At 36.7% G+C, this 27,155-nt stretch overlaps 1 long non-coding RNA gene across 1 annotated transcript in view; it reads left to right on the top strand.

Moving 5' to 3' along the window:
* Nucleotides 1-26,667, top strand: part of LOC148757790 (uncharacterized) — a 29,033-nt gene extending 2,366 nt beyond the window's left edge. The window contains exons 2-3 of the long non-coding RNA XR_016021820.1: nt 23,077-23,167; nt 24,012-26,667. This is a non-coding gene — a long non-coding RNA (uncharacterized LOC148757790). The remainder of the gene's footprint in view (nt 1-23,076; nt 23,168-24,011) is intronic.
* Nucleotides 26,668-27,155: the final 488 nt, after the last annotated feature.

Genomic DNA, 27,155 nt, shown 5'->3' on the forward strand with positions numbered 1-27,155 from the left:
TATTGGAACATCCTCCCTACTCACCTGATCAGAGTTTGAAGCTCCTATTTTCTAAGAGATTTACATCACTTAAATTTTACTACACTGAAAAAATATAATCAATCAACAGAGAACATGCTCTGAGGAATTAATTGTTGTCAGTTGATGTATTTAATGGGACATCATGCTTCATTAACTTAGCTTACTCATTAAGCCCTAATCAGAGATATAAGAGGAAAAGTTTAAGATCAAAGTCAAAAAATAAGTCTGGGCTCTAGAGAGTCTTTATTTGCAATACAGGACTTTGAATTTCACAGAAATGGATTGTTTAATGCCAGAAGATTCTTTTTTTCCATGGTGTAAATTCTGTGCCAAGAAATCATATAGGATTGTTTTTCATTTGGGGTTTGTCATGCATGTACTACAGTTATACATCGCTTAACAGTGGGGATGCATTCTGAGACATACGTCGATAGGTAATTTCATCTTTGTGGGAACATCACAGAGACAGCTTGCACAGACCTAGATGGTACAGCCTACTACTCACGTAGGCTTGTGATATAGCCTATTGTTCCTAGGGTAGAAGCCTGTATGGCATGTTACTGTACTGAGTACTGTAGGTAATTTAACACAATGGTAAGTATTTGTGTATTTAAACATAGAAAAGTTACAGTAAAAATATAGAAAAAAAGATAAAAACATCCACCTATATAAGGCACTTGCCATGAATGGAGCTTGCAGAACTGGAATTTGCTCTGGGTGAGTCAGTGAGTGATGAGTGAATGTGAAGACCTAAGACATCACTATACACTACTGCAGACTATAAACACTGTACACTTAGGTTACAGTAAATTTATATAAAAAAATTCTTCAACAATAAATTAAGCTTAGCTTACTGTAATTTTATAAGCTTTTCAATTTTTTAAAAAAATTTGACTCTTTTGGAATAACACTATTTTAAAACAAACATTTTTACAGCTGTACAAAAATACTTTCTGTATATCCTTATTCTATAAGCATTTTTCTATTTGAAATTTTGTTTTATTGTTTTTATTTTTTTACTTTTTAAACTTTCTTATTAAAAGCTAAGACACAAACACACACATTGGCTAGGCCTACACAGGGTCAGGATCATGAATGTCACTGTCTTCCACCTCCACATCTTGTCCCGCTGGAAGGTCTTCAGGGGCAATAACATACATAGAACTGTCATCCTATGAAAACAATGTCTTCTTCTGGAATACCTACCGAAGAATCTGCCTGAGGCTCTTCTTGAGGATGTGTCACTCTTTTCAGAAATAAAAAAATGACAAAAGACCTCATCCTCAGCTATGCATTCCTGTTCCAGTTCCAGCAACTCATTAGTCAGTTCCTCAGGAACCACCTCTAGGAGCTCCTCAATGTCATGTTCATCCACACCCAGGTAAGAGTTGTTTGCCATCGCAACCACAGCCTTGTGGATTTTTGTGACCTCCTTATCCTTGGCAAATCATTTGAAGTCATGGACAAACCTCTTGCATGCCTTCTTCCAGTTGCCATTCATACACTCCTGGTACATCACCTCAAGACCAAGCAAGGTTCTTGATGCAGTCATAGATGTTGTAATCCTTCCAGAATTGCTACTGTCTTCCTCAGTTGTAGCAATAGATGGGCAAAGGTCCTCCTTAGGCACTTAGCCTTAAAGGGTAACTCCTTAATGTATAGGTTGGCTCAGAGAGGTGGTGTTTGGAAGGAGAACACCACATTGATACTGGAATGAAGATGACCAAGAACAGGAGGATGTGCACAAGAGCATTATCAATAATAAGCAAAATCTTGAAAGGCATATTATTCTCCAAACAGTACTTCTTCATTTTGCTGGCATTGCAATTCAGGAGGGCATCTTGGGAGAGGAGCTGGGTCATCCATGACTTATTGCTCCTGGAGTATACTGGCAGTGAGTGCTTGCTGATATGCCTGAAGGCCCTGGGATTCTTACTGTGCCAGATCACGGAGGGTTTCAATTTGTAGCTTGCAACATGGCTCCCAAGCAAGACTGTTATCCTGTTCTTAACAGCCTTGAAACCTGGCATTGACTTGGTCTCCTTATGGATGAAAGTCTTTTCAGGCATCCATACCCAGAATAGGGATTTTTCATCCATATTGAATATTTGCTCTTGCAAGTAATTTTCCTATACAATCAGCTTATCTAGAGTTTCCAAAAATTTTTCAGTTGCCTTCACATCAGCACTCGCAGATTCATCACTCACTTTTATGTTATATAATGAATAATAACCTTGAACCATTCAAACCACCCAGAGCTAGCAGTAAATTCAACACTTTAGTCAGGTCCAGCCTTTTCTTTCAACATCACAAAGAAACTTTTTACTTCAGTTGTGATCATCATGGTACTGAGAGGGATATGCTTCTGTGTCTAATCTTCAATCCAGATCATTAGATGTTTCTCCATGTCTGATATAGGCCCTTCTCAAATTTGTGCTCATCCGATTGCCTTCAATGCCACAGATCCTTTAACAGCATCTGTCACTTTGTTCTTGTTCTTCAAGATTGTAGCTATGGAGGACTGGGACATGCCTGACTGCTGAGCAATAACCATCACTGATTTTCCACCTTCGTAGTCCTTAATCACTTTTAATTTTGTTTTCAGGTCAATCATTTGACGTTGCCTCTTACTGGCAATGATAGCAGTGGATTTTGTACACTTAGCGCCATGATGAACAAAATAACATGAGATTAAATCAAGCACAAGAGATAATGAAGCAATCAAGAGACGTGGTAAACATGAGATGTGTGAGGCTGCTGATGGTGTAACACAGCATAGTGTTTTACAGTAAACTTTATTTTTTAATAAATAGAGTGCACACTACAATAATGATAAACAGTATAGTGTAGTAAATACATAAGCCAATAACATAGTCGTTTATTATCATTATCAAGTATTAGGTACTGTACATAACTGTATGTGCTATACTCCTATAAGACTGGCAGCGCAGTAGGTGTGTTTACACCAGCATCAGTTCTGCCTCGATCCTGTTCCGCATGTCTGGACCCCATTATTCCCTAGTGGGCCTTTTCATGCTCACTAATTTGGGAGGGAGCAATTTTGCTTCTACCGAGTTCTATGGCTCTGCTGGTGTTTGCGGTACATTGCTACCTAGTTAGGAAAGCCCCACTGGCTCCTCTGGAAAATTGTAATTCTGCTTTTATTTTTTTTTAACCATACTTGGGAAGGAAGGCTATTTTAAATAAAGTGCAGTCTAAGAATATCATAGGTTATATTTACTGTTATTTGTGGATTCACATCAGAGACTATATGAAAGAGTTGAAAGAAATCGCAGTGAATAATCTAGTTTCATACCCTCATCTTCTGGATGGAGAAACTGAGGGCCAGGGAGGTAAAGTGGTGTTGAAGACCTCACAATGAAATAGTCTAAGAGGTAGGGTGGGTTATCTGATTCTCTTAGTGTGGAGCTTCTCTTATTATTTGATACTGACTCTCTGACAATGAAGTTTTCATTCACTGAACACAAGAAGTATTTGCAATGCCATATCTAGGCTGCTCTCTCAAAGTGTAGTGATATGGTTAATCTGGTGTTGCCTATCATCTCACTGTCAAAAAATATTTAATTTACTTTAGAGCATATTTGATTATTAGGATGGTAGAAAATACCTATTTTCTCTAGCAGGGCTGGTATTATTGTCACCAATTTTTGAGTACCTATTATGAACAAAATACTATAATAAGTGCTGGGGAGATAAAAATGATGAACCAGACACTGACCCTGCCATCCCAGGGTTTATAGCTTGTGTTAATCTTTGAGATCAAGTTTGCTTTAGGGCTGTGGAATAGTCTTTTAATCTCAATTAGTTAGACTCCAAATACTCAAGTATACAAGCAGGAATGACAATATATTTGAATGGCATTCTATAAGCTGCACATGTATTTACAAATCCTCAATTTTCTGATGATGAAGAAGTCTTTTCAGGGGAACAGCATGGCCATCTTGAAGTATTTGACATTTTCAATGAATCTTTCCGCAGCTTTCATATTGAATTTTCTTATCTTCTCATGCATTTTTCCTTCTCCTGGTTTTGATCATTTCCATATTTCACTCTCCCAAGTTCTTTGACATATCAATTTTAGTTCTCTTTCTGGGTTATACAGGTAGTTGTTTAGTTGAAGATTTTATCTTTTCATTGGGCAAGTCACTTTCTTCTGCTTTTGAAAGCAGACTTTCTGACTGCTATGTCTCTGAGAATTCAAGTGATATCTTCTAGAATTTTGCAGATTTCGATTGCACTTCAAGTTATTTGTCGGTTTGTGTTGTAGGTATAGCCCTTAAATGTTTTTATAGTCATCAAATGCTTACATTTGGTACAGTGTTACTGATTTCTAGTAAATATCTCAGTACTGATATTTCTTACCCTTTAATAAAATGTATTTCACTGTTCACCTTCTGCTAATTTTGTTGTCAGAAATAATCCCATGGTGATTTAAGTGGTGTTAAGATGTTACACAATATAAAGATATGGTATAAACTGAAAGCGTTGATCTGTCATCTTACTCAGCCAAGAGCTAAGTGCTGTTTTGCGATGCATCACATTGCTGCTCTCAGTGTGTCTCAGGGGATGAAACCAAACATCTATATTGTTACACTTCACATTCTTATTTTATTATCTAGCTGTCTGCCTCCTAATCTGCCTATTTAGTTATCTCTCTGTCTATTTATCTATGACATTATAATCCCAGCACAAAGGAGATGGGCATACAAGAGTTTATTTTGAAAAAAATCCCAAAAAAGGAAAATTGCAAACAGTAATATAGCCAAAATCTGTATCCCCTATGCATAGTCTCAGGGTGAAAACCTCTGAATATTTTGCTTATTTTGTTATGTTTTCTTCCCCTCTTGTTAAAGAAGTAAATTATTAGGACTAAAGTGCTTTGAAACCATTACCTCTGGTTCTGTTTCTCTCTTCCTCTCCTGAGAAACAGACACTGTCATGATTTTGGAATGCATATTTCTTATCTTTTTTTAAAATTATGAAATATATTTTATGAACAAAATAAGGTGTTTAAATTATAAAGAATAAGAAAAGTAACATTTATGTCCTTCCCACCCAACTTAAGAAAGAGAATATTACCAATACTCTTGAGTCTACCTGTTTACCTCTTTAATTCCATCTCTTTACCTATCCCTCAGTACTCTGAATGTTGTGTTTATCATTTACTTGTTTGTTGTTTCCTTTGTTTTGCCACCCATGCATGCATATTGAAACAACATACTGTTTAGTTTTTCTTTAATTGCCTTTTCAAAAGTTATATCATCCTATATATTGTCTTTTATAACACATTGATATTGTAAAAGTTATGTTTCAAAAGTTTATCCACAGTGTTTCATGTAGCTCTAGGTTATCCTTTGTCAATAATGTATAATATTCTATTGTGCAATTATACACACTTTATTTACCATTTAACATGCTCCTGCAGATGAATATTATATCCAATATTTTGTTATGAAGAGGGATGCTGCTGTGAAATTTCTTGTATATGTCTCCAGGAGCACAAGTGCAAGTGATTTTTTTGGAGTACATACCTAGAACTAGAATTACTGGATTGCAAGAAATGAATATGTTCAACCAATTTTGAAATTTGTTGTAACATATATTTACAAGTTGTTCTTGCATTTAAGGAATGTTCTGGCTGTTCTTAGCCTTTTTGCTTTTGCATAGAATAATAAAATCAATTTATTGACATCACTGTTATTCAGTATAGTACTAGAACTTCTAGCCACTGCAATAAGGCAAGAAAAAGAGGAAAAGACATGAAGATTGGAAAGGAAGAAATAAAACTGCTGGTACTTGCAGATAATGTGATAATCTATATAGAAAATGCCAAGTAATCTATACCAAAAACAAAAATAAAACTCTTACAACAAAAAAGTGTATTCTGCAAGATTACAAAATACAAGAAAAGCACACAAAACATCTATTGCATTTCTCTATACTAATATTGAACAATTGGAAACCAAAACTAAAAGCATAAAACCATTTACAACCACCTCAAATAAAGTGAAATAGTTAGGTATAAACTTAACAAAACATACAAAAGATCTCTCTGCTGAAAATTACTAAATTCTGATGAAAGAAATCAAAGATGTAGAACATACTGTGTTTATGGATTGGGAGCGTCAACATCATAAAGCTGTGAATTCCTCCCAGGTTTATTTATAGGCTCAATGCCATTCCTGTCACAATCCCAGTAGGGTTCTTTTATAGACATAAATAAGTTTATTCTAAAATTCATATTGAAAGGCACAGGTATTGGATTACCTAAAAGAATCTTGAAAAAGAAGACTAAAATGAGAGGAATCACTCTACTTGATTTTAAGACTTACTGTGTAGTTACAGTAATTGAGACAGTGTAATATTGGTGGAGGGTTAGACACACAGATCAATGTAGAGAACCCAGAAATAGACCCACACCAATATGCCTTATTTATTTTTAACAAAGGAACAAAAGCAAGTCCATGGAGGAAGGATAGCCTTTTCAACAAATGGTTCTGGAGCCATCAAAAAAAAAAAATAACCTTGACCTAAACCTTGATATAAAATTTATGCAAAAATTAACTAAAAATGGACTATGGACTTAAATGAAAAATGTAAAAGTATAATATAAGCCTTTCAGAAAAAAATAGGAGAACAATCTTTGGGTTCTAGGGCTAGGCAAATAGTTCTTAGAATTGATAGCAAGGCATAATTCATAAGACGAAAATGATAAATTGCACCTCACCAAAATTAAAATTTTTGGTCTGTAAAAGACACTGTTAAGAGGATGAAAAACTAAACTATTGAGCAGGAAAAAATGTGCGCAATGTACCTGTAATAAAAGTAGTATCTAGAATATATAAAGAATTATTAAAACTCAACAGTAGAGTAACAAACAACCTAATCAAAAATAGGCAAAAGACATAACAGACATTTCAATGAAGAGCATATACAAGGTTAATATACAGAAATCAAGTTAATGTACAGGAGACAAGTAAGCATGTGGAAAGGTTTCAACATCATTAGTCATTAGGGAAATGCAAATTAAAATTCCAGTGAGATATACGATTAGAATGGCTAATACAGAACATAGTGAAAACACCAAATGCTGGCATGAATGCAGAGAAACTGGATCATACATATGTTGCTGGTGGAAATGTAGAATGCTATAGCCACTCTGGATAACAGTTTGTCAGTTTCCTAAAAATTAAACATGAAACTACCATATGAACCAGCAATTATGCCATTGGGCATTTATCTCAGAAAAAGAAAGTGAGGATAGAACAGAAGGTCTGTGAGGTATCAGGAGAAGAAAGGTGTGGATTATCATCTAGCAGAGTAGGAAAGTAGGTGGAGTAGGAAAGTTTAGCAGGATTTCTGGACACATTAAGGGCTCACCTTAAACTGTGGTTATTAATTCAGTTTCTGCCTGCACAGGTGTGCGATTTTCTACAGCCATGTCCACCTGGACAGGTGCAGGGGTGAATCAAGTTGGATTTGTCTGTGTGATCAGGTGCAAAAATAACCTGTTCATTTAATAAGTACTATTGTAATTACAGATAACCATTGGAATGACCTTTATCTTGTGGGTGAGTTTTGAATGAATGTTTGAAAGAGAAGAGTGACTGACTCCAGATGAGGCAGATTATGTATCTCTGCAATGAATTCCATAAATAATTTAAGTAATGTGCTAGGCAATGTCAGACGTAGAGTTTTGATGAAATTAGAACATTTAGAAATGCCATAACTGTGAAATGATCTGCCCCTAACAGAACTGGTGAATTTGTTTATTGTTACTTACTTGATGGGGAGCATTTTACTTCCTCTTTTCTTTTCAATTTCATATTAACTCTCCCTTCTGAAGCAAAAACATTGCTCTCAGCCTCCTTTCCATCACCACTTTTTGTGTACCTTTTATTTCTTGGCTTTTATCCTTGTCTTACTATTTTATACTCTGGGCTTGGGAAGATACCGAATGAAGTCCCAAGTTTATTGAAAGTAGTGAACTGTTCCTTCTTTCCAACAACAGCTAGCCCTGTGTCCATGGAGTGCTTAGCCTCCTCCAGACTGGTTCTTTAATCAGCAGCTAATCATGATGAAGTGTTCTCTTGACTCTTTGGTCCTTGTTACCAGCTGAGTTTCTTTCAGATGGAAACTCTTTTTACACAGTGAAATAAATCCTGAGCTGAATCTGGAGGCTGAAAACGTTGTCTTAAAGGGCCTTTGTCATAGTCAGTTCAGTCTGCTGTTACAAAAATACCATAGACTGGGAGCTTAAACTATAAACATTTATTTCTCTCAGTTCTGGAGGCTGGGAAGTCCAAGATCAAGGCACTGCCAGATTTGGTATCTGGTGAGGGACCACTTCCTACTTTATAGGTGGCCATCTTCTCACTGCGTCCTTAGATGGCAGAAGCTACAAGAGAGCTCTCTGGAGTCTCTCTTATAACATCACCAATCCCACTCATGAGGGCTCCATCCTCTTGACATAATCACCTCCCAAAAGTCCTACCTCCTAATACTATCACATTGGGATTTAGGATTTCAACATATGAATTTGGGGGGGACACAAACATTCAATGGGTAATATGTGACCAGCCTTGTCAAGAGTAAAATTTGATGCATTTATGTGAAGGAAATTATTTGAACCTTCTTATAGGCATCACAGGTCCTTCCCCAAAGTCTTGTGATAACTTAATGAAGTAATTTATTAATTTTTGTATCACACAGATAGAAAAGAATGTATAGTAAAGTGAACTATTAGTTAGAAATCCCATATTCTTAATCCACATGATTCTTAAATCCAGAAAATAATATACTTTAGAGAAAATCCATAGTTTGTTTTCTTGTCAGCATATAAATGCCTCCCCTTCTAAACCTCAAGTATCACTTAACACTCCTTTGACAAATAATATATGTCCCACAGTCACTACTACCTCATTCAGACAGAAGAAACAAACTCTACCAGTGTTACTTGCTTTAGGATAGACTCTTACACAAAGCCTTTCCATATTTGATGAATTGATCCCCTAGACCTGAGGGACAGGAAATCCATGTGCTCCCACGCTGTCCTCATGGTCATCAGAACTGTGAAAACAGCCAGGTTCTGAGAGACATTGTTCTGTTCCTAGTGCATATTTTTGAGATATGTATTCTCTGTGCAGTACATGTAAGTGTGTGTGTGTGTGTGTGTGTGTGTGTGTGTGTGTGTGTGTAAGGAGTAAGGTGAAGATGGGTTTTTTCAAAAAATAATAAGCCAGTAATAGCATACTGTATTATTTTTCAAATTGAAACATAACTTATTAGTGGGTTTATTTAAAAGATGAATAACATAATGTACACTAAATCAGAGCATATTGAACACAGGAAAAATAAGTCTTCTTATAGGAAACTTTGGTTTCAGCACATATGCTCTGGATTGCACCATTATTTGTTTTTCTTTCTATAGGTTGCAGTCAAAAATGCTTGAAAGTCATTGGCCTAAAGTAATTAAGTTTTTTAAGCAATTTACCTCAAAGTTATTACAAGTATCATATGTAAATATGCACAATGTGGAAATAAGTTCTAATGTAAAAATACTAGGCAATACACTTAGTGCTTTATTTTCTAATTTCCTATAACAGAATCATCTTATTTTGTAATAAAAATTTGAAAAACAAAGGCCCGCAAAGTATTAAGTATTTTAAAAATACAAGTATGACCTATATTGCGAAAAAATGTGATTTTGAAAGGATTTTGCTATCCCTGAATTCAGGGGGCAAGAATGTGTCCTAGAGTTTTACCTCGCACTGATTCCTCCTTGAGGGAGGCTGGAGCAAGTTCATGGGTCATGGGCCAGGAGGCCTCATGTCAAAGTTAGATTTGAGGTGTTGGAACTTGGTCAAGAGGATATACTCTTGAGTCTCCAAAGAGGAAAAGTCAGAGGGTTCTGAGGGCGGAAGCCAGGAGAATCAAATCGTTCCTAAAGTTCAAGGGTCAAGGAGAACAATGAAAATGTAAGAACAGAGCATGGAGCAAAGAGCAAATGATGGAACAAGATGAGAGGATATGAGTCCAGTGTAAGGTCCAGATTTCAGAACAGAAACCTGGCCCAGCACATCGTGGATCAAATAGAGGGAGCTTAGGTGACTCAGCGCAAGAGGACAGGAGAAGAAAGTAGCAATGGAGCAAAGCAATGTAATGCTCGGCAGGCCCATCTCTGCCTTCCAGAAGGAGCACGTAGCAGTGGGCAAAAGCAGCGTCTAAGGCCTGGCTTTCACCATTGACTCTGCCACCCGTTTGCTTTGTGAACTCAGACACATTAATCAGTGTCCCTATTTCTTCACTGTAAAGAAGATAATATATAGGAATGTTCTGAGGATTGACTAAGTTAATATTTGTAAAGTGCTTAAAACAGTTGCTGGCTCATACTAAGCTCTAAGGGCTTGATAAATAAATAACTAAATTGTCACCATAGGTTTTTACTCATGGCAGAATACTTTTTGACATGTTAATTTATGATTTTCTCCGTGTATTCCCCACCACTCACTCCCCTTCAAGCAGGAAGTTAGACTCAGGGATTTTGGGATTCAGGGTATTTTATTCTATATGTTTTTTCTATCTATGTATTTTATATTTTATTTTAAAACTTCTAAGGGCAGCCAGAGGAGGGAGAAATGTTGTTCCCACCATGGGGAATAGTAGTGGGGCTTTTGTGCTTTAAGAGTGGAGTTCCCTGTCTTGCTTTGTAACTCTACTCTTTGGAAAGGACAGTTGCCATGGGAAGGTCCGAGTGGGGCCCCTGAGAAGGTTCAATGCCCACTCTGGAGGCTCCTACCCTCTTCCAAGATTTCCTGACCCCTGGGTGGCACTGCTGCCACAGCGAAGCTGCAGAGGCTGAAGGGACCACACACGTCTCCAAGGTAGACAGTGGGGACTGATGAGTCTTGACCAGAAGGGCCTCCCTAATGCCTTGTTTCTCTTGGAAGATGCTTAACCTTTGCTCAATCCAGGGGAGGAGACAGGATGAGGAGCAGGAGGATGGGGAACTTCAAGAAGGACCAAGGCTGAGTTTTCTGCTTAGTCTGGTGGGATGGGGGGCTCAGAGTCTGAGTTTTGTTGGGGTTTAAAAAAAATTCTAAAAATGATATTTCTTGCACACCTAAGTTTGTAAACTTAAAATCGTATATGATATAGTCATGATTTTCTGATAACTTCCCTTCATCTGCAATTTAAGTTATTCATTTTAACTATATTGCACCTAAGGAAAAATGTTAGAAATTGGACAAGAAATCCACTGAGTGTGTTTCTCACCCCTTCACCACCCCCAACATTCGCCTGTCCCAACAGGGACACAGAACTTTGTTTTCAGCTCACCTGCCACGTCTGAAACCATGGTATCACTACGACCTGGCTTCAGGGATTCAGAGGGAAGAAACTCCCCCACTCCTGTGTTTTGCGCCTTAGTTATCACCAGAAAAATCTGTACTCCAACTTGTGAAGCCAGCCTCCATACTCTGAATTAATACAGCTGCCACAAAAAATGAATGCAAGCTTTCCTGAGAAAGGTGGCCAACAGGACATAAATGAAAGCCAGCGGTCCCAGGGTTGACCAGCCGGAGAACATAGTGAAGGCCTATTAGCATTCATGCTCAAATTATGACGTCCCCTAGGGGAACCCACTCTCCTGAGGGTTTGGGGGCTCATGCAGAAGGTGTTCTACAAGTACCTGCACTCATCCTGGCCACTCCTGCTCAGGGTGGATTTCTGCCACTCTGGGTTGTGCCACCAACTTGACTGTTCTGTTTGGACTCCTTCCACCACCTCGGCGCGGGTCCCCCTGAGGCTCTGCTGACCTCACTGTTAGCTGACCCTGGATCCGGCAGCTGCTCTTTTGACAGCTGTGCAGCACTGCTCTGCATGCAGCTGCCTCACCTGCTGAGGGACCGATCTCTGCTGATTCACCCCATACATTGGTGCCACCTCTGCCTTCTGTTCACATCAAGGACAAGGAGTATCCCCAGTATAACTGTTACCTGGGTTCTCAATTACTCCAGAAGCTAATAAAGGAGGCTTTTTATTTTTTCCACTCCACTAGAACAGCTAAGTTGGCATAGTCTCAAATAATAACCAACATCTATACCTAGAATTACTGTTTCCTCTAATTCTTTTTCTGCTCCTGGCTCTTTGGGCCAGGCCCTTCTTTCTCCAAGTGATTCCTATCAGTGAATGCATATAGAAACTTAAGGGAGGGGCACCCCCAACTGTCACACTGGATACATCTCAGCCTTGGTTCTCTCTGGGCCCCCTGTGTAGGACGACGTTTTACCTGTAGGCTATGTGCATTGAAGGCCCAGTACTGGTAATAATAATAATAATAGCCAAATTTCTTGAGCTCTTTGCATGTGGTAGGCTTTTGTATATGCCCTAGCTCATGTAATCTTCACAATAACCCTGTGAAGTGGTTATGAGTGCGTACATGTGCACTGCAGCTGAGGACCCTGAAGCACAGAGAGGTTGAGTAACTTACTGAGGTTCTGTGCTTCATCAGGAGCTGAATAGGGATTCAGTTTCAGGAAGTCTGATTTCTAAATCCAGCCTGTAAACCTGCAGCTCGTCGTGCTCTGTGGCTGCGCGCTGTGCCCTGGCACGGAAAGGAGGCTTCTCTCCTGTGTTTAGATGCCACCTAAAGTTGTGGTAGTCCCAGACCTGACTCTTACCTACATGGAAGGGAAATGGAGCTAATTAACCTTGACAAATATCATTTCATTAACCGTTTGCTTTGTTCTGAAGAATGGAGATGGAGAGTTCCTGCGTCACTGGGTTGGTCCCTCCTGAAACAAATCCTTTGAGCAATGGCCACTGTCCTCTTTTTTTCAATAATATTCAATAAGCATGGAGATATTCAATAGGCACATTGAGAAAGACGGCAGTCTTGTTTGCTTGTTTGTCCTTTAATTTTTCTAAGGTGCGTGGCAAATACAGTACTAGCAATCTATTAATCAGATGGCTGCATTATTGATGTACAGTAAAATGCTATGCAATATGATGACTGTTATTATTTAATAGGTGACTTAATGGGGAGTTGAGGAAATTGTTTTCCTTTTATAGTTTTTCTCTTTCTTTCTCGTATGTCTTTACCTTTACCATTGAAGCCAACAGTAACCATGATATTTTAGAATTACATTAAGGAAAATATTCTGTCTATATGAAAATGTACACTGTGGCAACTTTTGTCCATTAGCAAAACTAAGAGGCATTTTGAGCAGAATGCAAGGCATTGTGGCTCATAATGGAGAAGGCTGGCTTGCAAAGACCTTAAACTTGAATGTGGCTACTAGGCAACCATCAGTCATAAGTAGATATTACTCTGTGCTGCTAATTATTGGTGAGAAAGAAGGACTAGCCTGGAAATGCCTTTTCTGGTTGTTTTTCTGTGTAGCTAATTGCAATTTTTACTAATAAACTAAGTTTTCGACTTTTATAATAAAACACTGCCTATGCTTACTTCGGCAAAAGACTGCAATGCACTACTCTCCTAAGGTGATCCTCAGGATGTTAGCTGGAATTCAAATACAGAAAGGCAATTCTTAACTGTCTCTAATTATTAATGATGACAACAAGGAAAACAAGAAAATAGGCTACTGCTACTGGTGTTAGATACGCTCCCAAATTTCAAGTGTGTCCCTCCTTCACTACCTTAAAGCATTTCATTATATGTCATGCTCTTAATTGTTTTTACTTAAAAATAAATCGCTTGCTTTTTTGATAAGTGCACTTTTGGAAACTTTTACTTTTTTGGTAAAAAATAGTCCTTTTTCCAAATATTCTTCTGTTCTGTTTAATTACTTGTGAGAACCTTATGTAATGAATTACAAAATAAATGCATTTCAGACACATTTTTTTTTCCCAAAGGAACTTGCGTAATAGTTAACATTTGGTTAATAGCTTTGAAAACAAGGAGGTGCAAGTATTGCCAGTAAATGTATTACCAGGAACAGCTTCTGAGGTTGACAGCCATTTCAAAATGAAGGAATTGAAGTATTTGAAGACTTTCTTCTATTTGTGTATAGTCAGGGCAAGGCAATTGCTTCCTAAATGTTATTTATCTGTTGCTAGTGTTTTTGTGAGCAAATGTTTGTATGGAGCTGACGTTCAATGTGACCTTCTCTTTCTAAACGTATTCAGCATTTTGAAAAAATGTCTCTTTTGGAATGGAACTTTTTAGAGAATATATTTCTCATGTCTTACTGTTATTCTTCTCAAAATTAATCATCTAAAAGGAATATTGTCATTTTTGCCAGATATGCAAGTTAAATCTTTGTGTGGTGGATAAACCTAGAATAGGAGAAGAATCTCCTACAGACCAAAGGTATTTCTCTACTGGGATTGCTTCCTGTTAAAACGGGGTATCATTTTATCACCAGTATGGAAGTATCAAAATTACCCACCAAATTGCAGTGTCAATGATACCGCGTTCCCTTCCTTCCTATTTCTGGCCTGGTCATTCATTCATCAGTGGTTTGGGAGTGCCAGTGTTTATTTACCTGCAGCATCTTCAAGGTTTCTCTTGTTCTCTCATAACTTGTTCATGATTATTTGAGCTCTGTGTGGTTCAATGGGTGCCTTTACTAACATAGATTTAAAAGAAAAATGAGCAGTAACATGCAATATAGTATAAAGTGGGAGCTAGAGAAACAGAGAAACAAATTAAAATTTTAGAAAGAGCTGTGATTCAAACAGGATAAGGAATAGTATTATAATGCTCCCAGTGGCTTGAGGAATTAACTCAGTAAACGGATTTAGGGCAGTCTGTGTGCCAGAAATTATGTCAGTGATAAAGATGATATGGATATGAGCTAGTCCCTACCTTAGAAAGATTTAGTCTAGCCTGGGAATGTAAAAATATAGATATAGTATATGACATGCACACAATCACTGCATTTGGACAATAATAGGCATTCAACTGGAAAAATTTTGGTGAACAAACAAATGAAATTTTGTACAGGTACAGCAATGGGTGAGTCTGGAGGGCTGTTTTTACAAGGAGTGAGGGCTTTTCTCACTTCCTATGATTTCCTTCGAAGTATTAGCTTAAACTCATATTTTCAGCCATTATCTATGTACTAAGCCATATATAGGCCCTCAGCCCAGATCCTCCTATGCTGCAGACCCACAAAGCCCCCTACCCGCTGGGTATTTGCATTTGATGTTCTAGAGATGTCCCAAACTCAGGATGTCCCAACCAGCTTTCCTTCATCTGCATTTTCTATCTCATTCAATACACTGCTATTCACCCCATTTTCAAAGCCATCCTAAATTCTCCCCTCTTATTCACCTGTCACATTAAGGTTGTCCATGTTGCTAGTATCTAACTTCTTAATTTTTAATTTATGACCTTGCCTTTCCATTCTTATTGACTTACTTCAGGTCTTTGTCACTTACCCCCCAGATTACTAAGATATTATTTTAACAGAATCCTTCATCTTAATTGCTTACTTTCTCTTCTCTACTCTCCTTCCAGTTTATTCATATTATTATCAACAGAGTGATCTTTCTAATATCAATTGCGGTAATTGTCCTGCTTAATTCTGCAATGCTCTCTGTAGAGTTGGGCAAATTCAAAGTTTTTATCTAAGACATAAAACACATCATGTTATTTTTATATCTTTGCCCATGCTGTTCTCTTTGTTTGGAATTTCCTTTCTTTGACTCAGATTATTTGTCATAGTTCAGTTCAAGTGTCATTGACTCAATGAAGCCTCCCCTGATGGCCCTACACCCGCAGCCTCTGCTTACTGTAAACTTCTTGTGGGAGTCTTAGGAGAATTTTTGATGCATATTAGGTCCCAGAAAAGGTTTATTAAGTGAAGGAATAGTAATAGTGTTGAAATATAGTGATTATTTTCATTTATGTCAGGTACTGGCTAAGCATTTTAAATATATTATCTCTAATTATCACAACACTTCCGACAGTAGCTATAATTTTCTCATTTTATGGATGAGAAAATAGAGACTGAAGGAGGTTCAGTGAATTTTCCTATGCCGCCACATAGCTAGGTTATGGCGGAGAACGGATTTGGAACCTAGTTTATCTGACTCAAAACTTGTAAAATATGACCTGGATTTTAGCAACCTAATATATTAAAGATCAGTGAAAATAAAATTACTTTATAAGATGATTATAGTTTAATTTCTCCGTATTAACATATGAATATAAACAAATATATAAAATATGTAATGTATAAAAATATATAGAATTATATTTAATGTAAAATATATACTATTTTAGTAAGATAGCTTTATTACCTATAAACATAATTTACTATAGCTGTATATTTATGAACTATAAAGATATATGTACATGTATATATAATCTAAATTTTGTATGTCCAGAATATAAAATAATCACACAGAAGAACTGCAAACACGAAGCATCAGTCCCCTATGTCATCCTGTACCATCCCCAGTCCCACTTTTAAGAATATCACCAAACTGTTTTTCATTTCAGTTTTTTCGGTAATTACCCTTAAATCAAAATGAGCTCTTTATCCTCCTGTCTCCTAATTTATCAGTTTGATGACTTACGATGAAAGACGAACATTTAGCTCATTTATAATGCTTCATATCACTTCTCCATGTCTTCCAGTTTTGAAAGCTATAGTATATCTCTTACTGTCCTTAAACCTCCATTTTCCTCTATCTTTTAACTTCTCTTAATGTAAAATGACATCAGCACCCCACCCTTCCTTACACGTTTCCTTTCCATTCAAAAAATCAATTCTGGCTGTGTCTTTCCTTTTCGTTAGCTAGGGTGATAACTTTTAACTTCTATTTTCTAGTTAGAATTGTATGTCTTGTGGTGTGTGTGTGTGTGTGTGTGTGTGTGTGTGTGTGTGTGTATGTTTGTGTGTGTTTACTCTAGAAATTACAATATGCACTTTTGACTTTCTTTGGACATTGCAAGATCATTAGAGCATTTTAACTCATTTACATTGACTTATATGCCATTGTTTCTTTATATTTCTAACACATACACCTGCACACACACACACACAGACACACACACACATATATATGTATATATATGAAATATGGTTAAGACTAAATGAGCAGTGACTGTATAAAACAACAAATGATAATATGCAAAATGTACATTTACATTGCATATGTTTTAAAGCCACAGCGTTATTGTTTTATTTATTCACGGCTTGTTTAGGACCTCCTGCACATTTACCATCTTGCTTTTCATTCCATTCTTCATCTCTTCCTCTTCATACTTTACTCTATCTTTAATTGTATGTATTGAGTTTTAAATTTCTTACTGTATTCTAATATTTTCCTAGCATTTTCACTTGATTCTTTTTAACATTCCCAGTATTACTTATCGTTGGTCACAGCTCTCTGCCAATGTTTTCAAGCTTGACATGGATTGGATGTTGTTTTTCTTGTTTGTTTGTTTGTTTTCCTCAGAGTTTCCTGTTCTAAAATGTTTCTAGTTATCCTAGCATGTGAGCCAGCCATTGCATTTTGAAAAATTAATTGTTGAGATAATTCAAGACTAAGTACCATGTTACCTTCTTCTCTAATGAGGATTTTCATTTGCTTTGTCAGGTATGTAGGGGCACTAGCAATCTGACTTGACCTTAATTAGGTTCAGACCCAGGCTGCAGCCTATGCCCTGGACAATATCTGATAAAAAGATGACACAGGCTGCAGCCTGTGCCCTGGACAATATCTGATAAAAAGACCTTTCTCTATTCGGATAATTAGACAGACACCCAGGTTTCAACACTGAGTTCAGACAAGTTCAGTGAGGGTGATTAAGGAGTAGAAAATCATTTCTTATTAAGAATGAAAACCATTGAAGTTATTATGAAAATTATTTTTCCTGAAGAAGAAAAACCAAGGTGTTGATTTTAAGTTAATTTTTCAATAATTATTATTCTTCATACCCACCTAACAAGGAATAAGAGAAAATAAGCTTGAAATCTCCCAAGGGGAAAATTATAGATTAAATGAATAACTGACTAAATCAATTAGTGGAGACACAGGAAAATGTTCATATATTTTTTTCCTTCAGGTACCACTCCCAATGGATCTTTTTGGTCCATTCTCACTATACTTTTTTCATTTGTAAGTCAGTGAGGCAGAGACCCTAGTGTTTCATTCGACATTTTTTTATGTTGTCTTGTGATCCTCATGAAGGATTAGAGCATCCAGCCATGAGTTTGAAGTTGATTGCATTCAGATACAAAATGATGATAATGCCTTTTACCTTTGTATAGTGCTTTATTATTATTTCAAAGCTCTTTTATATCAATTATCTTACCATATGCAATATTTTTAAAAAAGTGTGATGTAGGCAGGGTGGTTTGATTAATTTCCATTATACAATTAATGAAACTGAATTCCAGAAAGGTTATTACTTAAATTTTAGCAACTACTAGTAGTTTAATTTTAAAAGGAGGGTTTCTAGCGTTCTTTTCAGCATACTTTCACTTGAATGAAACATTACCAGGTAAAGATATTCTAGAATTTAAAAACCAAGCTCATTAATGAATGCAAAGCCATAGTTAAGCTATACAGGTGCTGAACTACCTATGTTGCTTTGATCTTCATGTTTGATATGAATGTGGTACACACCTTTCCTTGACCAGCCATTAACATAATCTCTTTGTCCATCTTCTCTGAACCTAAGCACTCTACTATCTGTATCTTACTTGGGTCTTTGATATTGTTATCCTTTCTGAAGACTTATTCTTGAAATATTTCCTTTTTTCATCTTTCTTTCCTTAGACTTCCATTGAGCTCTCTTTGCCCAGTTGGAAGTAACCAGAATTTATTCACCCAAACATCCTCTTCCTGAAGGCTAATAACTGTGTAATTAGGCAAGTTCTTCCCTGTCATCTTAAGAAAAAAATCTGCATAGAAAACTAGGCCTCCCTTTGAATATTTAAATTTCTGAGATTCCTAATATTAAAATTAATATTTCCCCAAATATTCAATTATTACGTGCATGAACAATGTGTATAGAGCGTTTAACACAGTGTCTGACCCATTGTAGACACTAAGTAGATGAGAACTATTACCACTGTTACTGTTCCTACTACTACTGCTGCTACTACTACTGCTACTACTATCAAGCTTCCAAACACAAGGTCTGGATATTTCTTTCCTGCTCTATTGGGCTGTGGTGTCATCATGGGAAAGTAAAGCAACGCCGTGCCAACTTAGAGGCACTCCTGGTTTGGCTGTGCACCCAAGGTCAAAGAAGCCCTCTTTCAGAACACAGTGTTGACAACTAAGTATGTGTCAGGATTCATATGTCATCAGTACCTAAAAGATGATTTGGCGGTAGCTGTAACAATGTAACAAGCATTACTCTCTGGTGGGATTAATTTCTGAAATGACATTCTAAGCTGGGGATTTCAAACTATCCCTCAATTATTTTGGGAATGCCTGGTGAGTGCAGGTGGAATGAGGGTTTTCTAAATGTCACTTTTAAAAAAGAGATATTGAGTTTCAAGATCATTTTTAAATAGATCGTGGAGGAGTTTCTGGAAGAGTGAAGTTGAAACTATAAAGAGAACTTCCGGTAGAAGAATTTTTAAAAAACATAATCACAACTTGATTTTTGTCTGCGGTAAGCTAACTTGATTTGGTTGACTGACTTTGGGGGAGAGCGTGGTTAAACATAAGAATCCTTGTGTTTTGTCTCAAATATTTGATGAATGGTTATCTCAAGGTGAATTAATTGATGCCAATTGTGGCAGAATTGTAAAAGCTACTGAACTCTATTCAGGGGCAACTACTACCATGCTACTGTTTAATTTACTGTTGCTACATCAGCAGCAGGCCATCTACAAGTTAGACAACACAAGAAATGCTACAAAAAAGACTATGATCTGAGCGTTGAAATTGTTGACTGTAGAAGGAATTAAGTGGTGTATTAACTGATACAGGATGGAAATTTGAACAAAGTCACCCTATTATTCATGAGAAAATCCATAAATAAGAAGGAAGGACCAAGATGCTAGACAACAGGAGACAAGCTTGCCCTGTGTTATTAATTCATTCTGTAAATATTTCTAACTCTTGAATCTGTGACATCTTGACCGTGAAAAACAATACATTCGTATTGGCTGAGACAGAACTCCGACATTATGTTAAAGAAGGCTTTGGCCATGATTGTGATGCTAACAGTTAGAGATTTCAGAAGATAAGCTAATGCTTCCGAGTGTTTTTGGACTAGGACTGAGAAGGTGAGCTCTTTCTTCTGGATGAAATCTCAGAGCTATTGAGCAAAAGTGGGAGAGGCCTTAGATTTACAATATCACTAGAGCCTGGCTTTAGAACTTGATGTTTTTCCTCAAAAAATTGAGCCTCATGCAGTACTTTCTATGGTTGGCTAAGGTTTCCTCGGATGACCAGATGAGGCAAAACTGTCTAGGGAGAGCTGATAAAAATCATAAACGAAGATATTTAGCTGCAGGGGACATTTTAGAACATCTTTAGCTCTTTGAGTCTTGCAAGATCTGAATCATCTTTTGTTTAGAAGAATCAGAGTTTTATTTTCTGAGCTTCAACAACAAAGCTCAGTGTATTTGAAGTGTAATTACCAATATTGAGGATTATAGCCACCTCACTTGGCAGACTATTACTCTTTCTCTGGCTCACTCCTTTAATCAAGGGCATTTTAGGGGCCAAATTTGACAGCTGCAGTGCTGGAGACAGATTGGAAACAAGGTTCTGGGATAAGTTACATTTTCTCTAGCTTTTATGTCAAAGCAATTGGCAATCTATTAGAAAGTTTCATTGTCTGCATCAAAGCCAGGAGGATGTTATACACTATCTTTCTGGCAGAAGCAACAATAGGATGAAGTGGTTTTGATAAAATCTCATTATAGTCACCTCTCCAGCATCAAAGGAGCAGAAAAAGAGCCTATTTTTGTAGGTAAGAAATGCTGGTGTTACTTGGTCCTATTCCCCTGGGTGTTGGAAGTCCTGGGGTAACTCAGCTACATTGTAGCATTGGGTTCCAAAGGCTGCCATCTTTCAAATGTTGTTTTTCAAACATATCAGAACCTCCTGGAGAACAGCAGCATCAGCACCAACACTGGGAACAACAACCACACAATAATAACAGCGGCAGAATCGCCTTTGTCTCAGCCATTGGATTATTCTAGTTCGGTGCATTTACTATACTGAGTTATGTTGATTTGTAACCAACCTTAAGCGCTTCCAATAAGACTGTCAACCGTCTTTGTTTCTCCTCAACCCTCTTTTTAGTTCTTTTGCTCCCAGTACTTCCCTTCCTTTCCTCTTCCCCCTCCATGTACCGGAAGCAACTTATCTCAATGGCTACTTCTTTGTTTTTCATACTCCTTAGTATTATTTAGCTTAGGTCTACAGTTTTTCATCAGGACTTCAAAGGCCAATCTATCTGTTTAGATATTGCTACACAAACGTAGAGTACCTGAAATCAGGCCATTCTCCTTCTGAACGGACAGGATTTTTCTCTGGAATGGAAGGGCTCAAGCTCTCCATTTGGTGGCAGATGGCAGGAAAAAAGGCAAGCTTTGGAGAAAGTCACCATTCCTGTCTCCAATTGCTATGGTTCTGGCTGGACCACAGTCACAACCTGACATCTCAGTGATATGTCATTATATCTATTCTTTAAAGATATCTTCTATATTTTTACGAAATGTTCTAGGCAGGTACATTGTGAAAGGACTTTGTGGTTAATTAAGGATCTGTAGTAAAGTAGAAGGGAGCTGTTTACAATTAACTTTGCATCCTGTGTCGGCATGTCGCCAATAATTAAGCTATACAGCAGAGGTTTCCTCATTTCTTTTTGGAAATTATGGTAGGTATAGACATTATAGACAAAGGAGTATCAGAATTGGAATTCTCATAAGAGAGCTGGGGAAAGTCCCCCATGATAACTAAACTAACTAGTTAATAATTCCTCAACAATGCTATCTTTAGCCTTGGCTCACGAAGATTTCTATTTCTAAAGGTACTCAATGCATATGATACTGTAAAACTTTTTAAAAAAAATGATGTTGAGTTTGGAGACATAGTGAATAAAATTCAGAACTGAAGCTTCTTTCTCTACTTTTTTTGTCCCCTTTTGAGGACAGTTTTTTCCTTGAAATAGAAGAAGGTTAATTGCTAATTCTTTATAATTCAAGGTGACGGCCTCCTTATTATAATGCTAGATCATATACTGGAATGTCTCTTATCTAACATGACTGGCTAATTATGAAAATATTCTTTTATTCTCCAGCTGTTTTCTTTCTGAGTAAACAAATTGCTAAGTTCAGTTGGCTTCCATTTGCACTTCATTGCTTCTTGACAGCAAATACTCTACAAAAATGAGTTGCCTCTGGGAGTTTATAATCTCCAAGGGCAGAAGAAACAAATATGTGCATGATTTCTCTAATTTAAAAAACTGAAAACTACCCTCCTTAAAAATATAACATACCTTAAAAATATTGCACGTTATTTCTTAGACTTCATAAAGCAAGAGGACCTGTTCCTGCAATCTCTAAATTCCTTAATTTGACATTTTAAGATGTTATTTTATTAAATGGAAGAGAAGGCATCAGTTTGAGGAAACAAGATTACCAAATATAAAGGACACAGAAATACTATTGTTTTTAGGCAATGCGGAATTGATCTCCATTCTGACTAACCAGGATCACATAGTTAAAGAGTCGAGAAGAGTAATGATTTATTTTCCAATAGATTCAGTTTGGTCTGGTTTGATTGCTTCAGAGTCTGTGGAAACAGAATCACAATGCGTCACAATTTTTATTCTGACCCTGGTGTCTGAGGAGCAGATTCTTTAGTATGCATCAGGAATGTGATTCACTCACAGCTTTGCCAGTTTCTTCAGCTCCCATGACCAGACTTGTTTGTAGAGTTTGGACTATTTAGTGTTCCGATCATGACTCAGGGAAAAGATGGCACATTGTAGAGTTTAATATACTTTATGTCTAAGAATGAGATTTTGAATAAAAAAGAAATTGGAAGTATGTCTGCAAATGGAATTCTTACTTTCTTTAGATGATAAAGTGGATAGAGGACTGCTCTTTGAAGCCATACAAAGTTGACGTTAGAGACCCAGATCTTTCAGTTTTTTGCTTCATGATGCTGGGTAAGTTACCAACCTCTAATGATAATATTAGCTCATTAGGTTGCTATGAAGATAATGTGACATAGTGCATATAAAGTGATTAATCCAGAACCTGACATAGAACAAAGCCACAGAAATTGTTTCTTATCATCATTATTATTGTTACTAATAAAAGCCATTATATTTATGCAAACATACTATATTAAATACATCCAAGGTATTTCGTATTATTATTATACTCAGTCTTTAAATGTCCATGAAATGAATGTCAGTGGTATAAGTCACAGTTGTCTCCATGAATTAATGGATAACATAGCAGAACCAGACAGGACTCAGGGACAGCCTTTTAACTTTGGGGAGGCAAAGGTTCATCTTAATAATACTAATAAAAATTCTTTCAAATTTGTATTCATTTGCTTTATTTCATCCTCATTACAACCTTATGAGTTAGGAATTATCTTGCTAGTGTTTAAGTATTATGAAATTCAGAAAGGCTAAATAATTTGCCTAATTCACATAACAGGCAAAGTTAAAATTTGAACTTGGGCTTGGTAGACCCCTTTGAACAGTGCTTTGTTTTTTGTTCTGGGGTACATCACTGTGGTTTTTGGTATTAAGTTTTTGAAACTGTATTCTGACTTTCAGGTTTTTTTGATTAATAATATAATAATTGTTGATCGTTGATAAATTAGAATATGGAAAATCATAAAGATAATAAAAAAGATCATCTGTAATCCCATTACTATGAGTAAGTCACCCTTAGCATTTTGGTGTTTATCTGTCAAATGCTTTAGTTAACTGATTGCTTCCTTTTGACTCATGACATTATTAATATTTAAAGGAATCCTTCTTTTATTCCCCTGAGCTTTTCTATAACCCCTTCAGGAGCGTTGGTTTCTTCCACCAGTACAAGAATGGCCATCTTTTCTTTGTTTTCAGTTTTTAAACATCATGCTGGCAAGTAAGAGAATGACTTGGCATGTGAATATCTATCTTTGTAGGATAAACTTCAAATGACCAAAATGATGCCAGTGAAAGGTCAAAAATTCTCTGCTAGCTAAAAAACGTCTTGTTCCCGGAAGTGCAGAGAGTCCCAAATAACATGAACCCAAAGGGGCCCACACCAAACACATCATAATTAAAATGCCAAAGGTTGAAGAGAGAAACTTAAAAGCTGCAAGAGAAAAGCAGTTAGTTACCTATAAGGGAACTCCTGTAAGATTGTCGTCTGATTTCTCAACAAAAACTTTAGAGGCTGGAAGGGATTAGCAGGAAATATTCAAAGTGATGAAAAACAAGGACCTACAACTGAGATTACTCTACCCAGCAAAGCTATCATTTAGAATTGAAGGACAGATAAAGAGCTTCCCAGACAAAAAAAACCTAAAGGAGTTCATCACCACCAAAGCAGTATTGCAAAAATTATTAAAGCAACTTCTAGGAGAAGAAGGAGAAAGAGGAGGAAGAGGAGGAGGAGGAGGAGAAAAGATAAAAAATATGAATAATATAATGGCAGTAACTACATATCTATCAACAATTACTTTAAAAGTAAGGAATGAAACGCTCCAATCCGAAGACATAAGGTCATTGAATGGATAAGAAAACAAGACTCTTACATATGCTGCCTACAAGAGACTCACTTCAGATTGAAAGACACACAGAGATTGAAAGTAAAGGGATGGAAAAAGATATTTCATGAAAATGGAAAAGAAGAAACAAACAAAAACTGGTGTAGCAATACTTACACCAAACAAAATAAACTTGAAAACAAAGGCTATACCAATAGACAAAGAAGGACCCAGCAAAACTACTTTATGGTATTTATCTGAAGAAACCCAAAACACTACTTCAGAAAGACATGTGCATCTATATGTTCATTGCAGCTTTATTGACAATAGCCAAAATATGGAAGTAACCTAAGTGTCCATCAATAGATGAATGGATAAGAATTAATCCATATGTACAATGGAATATCAAAAAGAATGAAATCTTGCCATCTGCAACAACATGAATGGACAATTATGCTAAGTGAAATAAGTCAGACAGACAAAGACAAATACCATATAATTTCACCTATATGTGGAATAAAAAACACACACAAAATAAACAAACAAAAAAACCAGAAATATACTCATAAATACAGAGAACATTTTGATGGTTGCCAGATGGGAGGGGCACTGGGGGAATGAGTGAAAAGGTAGAAAGGATTAAGAAGTACAAATTGGTAGTTACAAAATAGTCATAGAGATGTAAAGTACAGCATAAGGAATATAGTCAATAATATTGTAATAACTATGTATGGTGTCACAGTGGTACTAGATTTATTGAGGTGATCACTTTGTAAGTTATATAAATATCTAATCACTAGTTGTACACCTGAAATTAATATGATACTGTATGTCAACTGTAATTGAAAAACTTAAAAAATATTTAAAAAATAAAATAGGATCTTGTTCAGAGCTGAGCAAAAGGAGAAAGAAATAGACAAGACACTATTTCACAAAAGTCTAGATCCAATTAAGCTGCATTCACTTTGCCTGTAGTTGTTTTCTGATTCACTTGATTAGGCAATGAAATCTCAAGTATGAAAAGTGGGAATACAGGCATAGTTGTATTGAGAATACATAAAGGAAAGGATGGTGCCACCATCCTCTGTACTCAGGTGAGAGACAATTGTAGACAATGTGTTTAGTTTGACTGCCAGTGATCATCTATATAAGTCAAATCTGGACCTTGAACCTGATTCCATTTCATGGGCTTTGATCATTTACTGAAGGGCAAAGGTCTGGGTACATGTATATGTGCCTGCGTACATGTGGGTGTGTGTGTGAGTGTATATGCAAGTATGTGTTCGTAATGCCATTTAGGATGCAGGTATCTGTGGAGGGATTAATGCTTACATCTTTGTTTATTTCTGGCTTATTAAGGACCATTTGGAGATGGAGGTGTGAGTAAAGCAGGCACTCTGCTTTCAAAAAAGCCATTTTAGGGGGGTGGCCAGTTGGCTCAGTTGGTTAGAGCGCGGTGCTCTTAACAACATGGTTGCTGGTTGGATACCCACATGGGCCACTGTGAGCTGCGCCCTCCACAATGAGATTGAAACAACTACTTGACTTGGAGCTTATGGGTCCTGGAAAAACACATTTGAAAAATAAATAAAAGTTTAAAAAAAAAACAACAAACAATTTTTTTCACCTTTGTTTGTTCTGTTTCCCTTTTTTCTTACAGAGTAAAGTATAAAGTCATTTTTGTTTTTTTGTAAATTTATGTATTTTCTTTTAAAGATGGTCTTAAAGGATTTCCATACCCTAGATTCCACAACACACACTGCTGTGTTGGATTTGGGTTTGAAGCCAATTGTTCATCTATTTAGCTTAGCTTTTAGTCTTTCTAAATATATAAATGCTGAATGCCAGAATAAATTTTAGTGTAGAATTGACCTTGGCCCTGGTTTGCAGTTGGTCCCTACTTACCCAGTGACAACTGAAATGGACCAAGGAAAAAGGAGAGCTGAATAATGGGGTTAGGTGATAAATTAAAAATAGTGAAGAGAGAGAGAGAGAGAGAGAGAGAGAGAGAGAGAGAGAGAGAGAGAGAGAGAGAGAGAAAAGAAATGAGTGATTGTGAAAATTAAAAAATACATTGTTTTCTTTTACCAGAGACAAAATAGCCCTGTAATAGGACCAGCTTGGGAAGACGAAATAGTGATAGTTACATAGATAAATCACATACATTCTACTGTTATTTCATTAGTCTTACTGTTTTATAGAGAAGCCTGTGCTTCAGCCATCCTAGGGCACTTGCAGACTCTTGATGTGCTGTGTTTTCTCATCTTCAAGCCTCCATTTTCTTTCTTATAACGTCACTCATTCTTCAAAATTCAATTTAACAACTTTTCTGGGAAACCTTCTGTCTTCTTCCTTTATATTCTCACTGTCTAGCATCAGGCCAAGTACTAGGTGTCCAATAAATTTTGAAACAATGAAAACGATGCAGGGATCCATACTGT

The sequence above is a fragment of the Rhinolophus sinicus genome, chromosome 7 (assembly GCF_057876585.1).
Source record: "Rhinolophus sinicus isolate RSI-liver-muscle chromosome 7, RSI-T2T, whole genome shotgun sequence".
Taxonomy (NCBI): Eukaryota; Metazoa; Chordata; class Mammalia; order Chiroptera; family Rhinolophidae; genus Rhinolophus; species Rhinolophus sinicus.